The sequence below is a fragment of the Ceratosolen solmsi genome, unplaced genomic scaffold, assembly GCF_000503995.2.
Source record: "Ceratosolen solmsi marchali unplaced genomic scaffold, CerSol_1.0 scaffold10, whole genome shotgun sequence".
Taxonomy (NCBI): Eukaryota; Metazoa; Arthropoda; class Insecta; order Hymenoptera; family Agaonidae; genus Ceratosolen; species Ceratosolen solmsi.
Window position 1 is genome coordinate 7,506,340 of NW_011948412.1, and position 5,055 is coordinate 7,511,394.

Sequence of the window (5,055 nt, forward strand, 5' to 3'; positions counted from 1 at the left end):
ACTAAATAAAATCTTTTGAGAATATTTAAAATACGTTTCGCAATAAAAACAAATAACCGTACATTTTATTCTTATAATCCATTTGATCTTCACGGGTGACTTGTAACAAAAAGACTCAATTCGATGTTCGTTATTATTTTTTCTCTTTTCATTTTTAATATGTACAAATGCCACATGACACACTCGTTTACTTTACACGTTATATATTTAATGCTCCGCGTGGTTCGTCTTTTATATTCGCAAGTTTTCCTTTCAATTATCAACTGTTCACTCGCTTACTTTCACGCCCATTTATACAATTTTTTAATCCCTGTTTTTCTCTTCACCTCACCCCACTCCACGCTCACGCTCTCTCTCTCTCTCTCTCTCTCTCTCTCTCTCTCTATCTCTCTCATGCTCTTGCTCTCGTTCGTTTTCTTACATACTCTCACGCTTTCTTTGTCTCTCTTTCACTTTCATACTCTCTTTTATTAAAACATTAAAGTGTGATCAGTAAAGACGAAGAAGAAGAAGAAGAAGAATAGTGAGATCTTCCTTCTCGTCTCTCTCGCTCGCGCTTAAAAAGGATTCCCGTTTCCTTCTTCCCTCTCACTCTTTCTTTCTTTCGCTTTAATCAATCGCTAAGGTGGCCGATGATATTTCTCCTTCATCACTGCGACGGGCGTTCGTCTAAATGCCCTTCCCTCTTCTCACATTTCGTTTTATCGACGCTGCTGGACTCCTTGGGCGCGATAAAGGATTGAACGCAATTTGCGAATTGTGAGCGTACGCACATGTGCAGATGCTTGTACTTTTTGTCGTCGAAGCCCCTTGCGCTCGTCCCATCATAGTCATCGTCTTCGCTCCTCTCCTTTCATTTCGAGATCTTCTATTGGTTACTGGATAATGCTGTTGTCGTTGCTTCCCTGCGTCCTCTTCCTTAATCTCCCACGCTTTAAGGTGCACTGTTCCCACTTGCCACCACCTCCGCGCCGTCTTCGGGTCTGAAAGAATCGGATATTTAATTATTTAGCTTTTCCGTATTGAATGGCTGTGCTAATGACATTTTAACCGATTAGTGGGTAGGACAAGGGAAACTTATTTACCGACTGCCAATAGACATTATGAATTATTAAGTTAAAGGACTGCTCGTATAATTTAAAAATCGAATTCTAACGAACATAATTATTACACAGAGGGCATATGGCTTTTAGAGCATAGGTTTATAGGTTGAGGGATAATTTCATTAATAATAACTTTCTCAATATTTTCTGTGCAATGTTCTTACAGTCCTTGTAAGATTTCAATGACGATAATTAGCATGAGTATAGCTAATTATCTCGCATACGTAACTGTTTGCAGCTATAATTTTTATTATTTACAAGAACAATAGCGAAATTTGTTCCATTTTCATATAAAAATCGTAAAGTCTGTATTACAGAGTATTGTAATTGAAACTTGTAAAAATGATTAGGTTAATTAGGAGTGTATGAAAAGTGTCGAATATTCTATGGTATAAATTTTCGTTTCTTTAATCTAATGTTTATCGACGGATTATCGAAGGAAAGGTGTGTTGAAAAACACGAGAAAAAAAAAAAAACGCGACTAGTTTCGATAAATTTTACACTATCAGCACATCCCTCTATTAACTATATACTTTACTTGCGAATTCTCCATAGCTACGATAAGAAAGATTTCGACCAAAAATATCTGGATCAAAATATCGTCTTACAGTACTCCATTCGCTTACCCCTTCTCATCCTTCTCTATTATTTTCCAACTCGCAATAACTTTTCCGTTTCCCTCGTACAGTTCTCATTCGCTTCCACTCTCTTTACTTTTAACTTTTTCCCTCGGCTATATTCAAGCACACACCGCGTGTGCATTATTTATCCAATAGGTCGACGATATTTGTGAACGACAAATGCCAATTATGCGCAAAAGCGACCGTAAAATCGAGCTTTAATTTTAATCTACATTAATTTTGATAATTAACATAATTCATCAATTTTATTGTCCATAAATTTTTATACGTAATTTTTTAAAAGGAACTTTTTCTCTCTCACATTCAGCAGGCTCGATTGCATTTAAATATTTGAAAATAACTTTTCTCGCGAGCAATAGCTTTCTTACATTTAAAATTTACCGTGCTTAGAACAAGCTATATCGTATATTTTTGAATTAATTTTTATTATTCCGATGATATAATGGCACGGGTAGCCGTAAATTATAAAAAAAAAAAAAAAAACCAAAAAAAAAAAAAAAAAAAAAAAAAAAATTACGTTGATAAGTATTTCCCTTGCACGATTAGATTGAATTGCCGACTGAATAATCCTTTATTTTATAAAGCAAGAATTTATGGATTAAATTCGAAATAAAAGTGGCAATATTTTCAAATTGAGACGACAGAATATAATGACAGGTTTCGTATTTTATAATATCGAAACGGAATTATGTATTTAACTAATACTGCAAATCCGTTTTTAAATTTTAATGAATTTAATGGAAATTGAAAATTATATTACCATAACGACATTATAATTCGTTAAACATAAAATCAAGTAATTGCAAGATATTCAAATTGAATTCTAGTATTACAAGGTCCTATTATCGAAAATCCATTTGGCACGCACATGAAGGCAATCGATTACGAACGTTAACGGCTCTTGAAAATTTTAGAAATTTCGATGCATCTGCACTCTCTCACTTAATTCCATAATAAAGACAATTTTTAGCTATAAAAAGCTCGATTGTTATTTCGAGTAAACAAGAAGCCGTGCTAAATATTTTTCTCGCATTTCAACGTAAAATTATTCGACTTAATTATATAGCGACGGTTTTGAGCATTTCTTTGAAAATTTGGCTTTGTTTCCCTCCGAACAACTAAAATCCACTCACAAAGAATCTCTCGACTCGAATAACTTAATAGAGATTTAAATTTAACAAAGCCAAAATAAAGACGAAGCTTACGAAAATTACTTTTCGAGTTTGTACTTTTCAAAGCCTATAGATTTACAATTTTCTTCCTACGTCTCTCTCTCTCTCTCTCTCTCTCTCTCTCTCTTACGATAAATTTTTTAAGGCCCTCTAAGGCGATGACTTATTCACCGTAAATCTCCGTCAACGAAGAATTAGTAAATTATACTGTAGAAAGTACTGTGCGAATCGTGGCCTTCCATCTTCCTCCTCAGCGGTCGCGATACCTGACTTACATCGACCTTATCTTCACGCTGGAATCAATTTTCTAATTGCATCCTGCTAGGCCAGTGCTTAAAATGAGCAAAACTTAAAAAAGGATCGGTCGTCACTACGATCTCGGGATTCCGCACTGAGTTCTGACTAATCAGCGCGGCCGAGGGGGAAAACAAAAAAAAAAAAAAAAAAAAAAAAAAAAAAATTTCCATAATTTGCCTAAAGGTTATGGGAAAAATCGGTAATAAAAAATCCATGAATGGAAGGCCACTAAAACAACAAAATAAAAAAAACAAAATAACTAAAAAATAGAGGCGGTGAGATGGGTCGCACGGATCGACGATTTTTTAATCAGTCGTCGTTGCCGTGGAAGGCGTGCGGGCGGGCACGCGAACGTGAATTTACGAGCTGCCCGCCCCCCCCCCCCCCCGCCCACCGACCACCGTCGCGGGCTAAGTATAATCGGGCGGGGCTGCAAAAGCGAGGCTCACCCGCTGCCGACGGCCACCTCTCAAAGGCCTGCCGCGTTTGGGGTTGGAGATCGATGGCCAAACTGGCCGGGCTCAACCCTTTGCGGGCCACATTTTTGCGGTCTTCCTTGGGACTCGGCTCGAGATTACCAATGTGAAATTCAGAATATCGGATAAGCGCCGGGGCTTTGTAGCTTTTTGCGCGAAACTTTCCCGCGAGAAATTTTACCAGTCCGGGGCACAAGTATCCCGAACGGTGATTTATCGTTCCACGTAATGGCCCCGATGTAAAAACGCATTAGCCGCGCAACGCTCGTTGCAATTTACATGAGAATGCGCGACCTTTTGTTCGCCGAATAATAAGCCTGTCGGGATTTTCTTATCCGACGTTGCAAATGAAGAGATACGTCGACGACTCCTCGACGACCCTTTACTTTTTTACAACACGACCGTCGCGACTTTTCCGATCGCGAGTACAGACGAAGATGCAAAATAGATGCAAAATATCGACACATCGACATAGTTATCCAACCGGCATAACCGTGTGCACTTACCGATACTGAATACACGAATATATCATCATAATCATACATTTATACGTGCATAAGCTGTCCGTCTATATTACGTCGGGGGAACTTTAACCGTATTTTTCTCAACTTTTCTGCGACTTAAATTTCCTTCTCGCCATTTTAAAACTTTACATTGTTCACAGCCCTGTAGATTTCAAACTTTTATCTCTACGGCAAAAACATCATCTACATCTTATTATAAAATGGTAAATTACCAGAATGATTTAAATTGCTACTTCGAGCAGTTGGTTTTCTTCTTACTTAGTGTACGAACGCAGCACGAACGATCATTGAAAATTCCTCCTCCATCGGTTAATTATACATACATACCTTGTCCTTTATCTGTACTACCCCTTCAACATCATTATTCCCACATAACGAATTGCAACATCAGCCCGACATGTCGAATAATTCAACTACGAAGAGTACGAACGTATTTGAACTTTCCTCGATCCTTTTAGTCGCAATTAATTCGCAAAAGCGCATAGTTCGTCTGCCGAATGATAAAGACTGGTGGCCGCCGCTCGTATAAATAAAGCTGCTGGAAAAGGCGTTTTTATGAAAGATTCGACTCGCGTTTACTAATGAAAATATAAATAAGCCCTTAGCGCGTGCCGCGATGGTCCCACCGAGGCGGGAAACAACGCCCCGTCGCCTCTCGGATTCAGGGCGTTCCAAGTTATATAAAAGCGGGCCCGCGAGGTATACATAGCGCTTCACCAGCGATAATCCGCGCGCTCCCGTGCAAAATTAATTTCTGCAATATTACGAGGCGCGGCAGCCTGTTTATTGGCTTGGGAGTTGTGAAATAGGTGTGGGGTAGCGGGACGGGGTGGAGGTGATGG

At 38.7% G+C, this 5,055-nt stretch overlaps 1 protein-coding gene across 1 annotated transcript in view; it reads right to left on the minus strand.

Moving 5' to 3' along the window:
* Nucleotides 1–541: 541 nt before the first annotated feature.
* LOC105364624 (max-interacting protein 1-like) overlaps nucleotides 542–5,055 on the minus strand; it is a 155,226-nt gene continuing 150,712 nt past the window's right edge. Inside the window, exon 4 of the mRNA XM_011502606.1 lies at nucleotides 542–983. The gene's annotated coding sequence lies outside the window, so the exon portion shown is untranslated. The remainder of the gene's footprint in view (nucleotides 984–5,055) is intronic.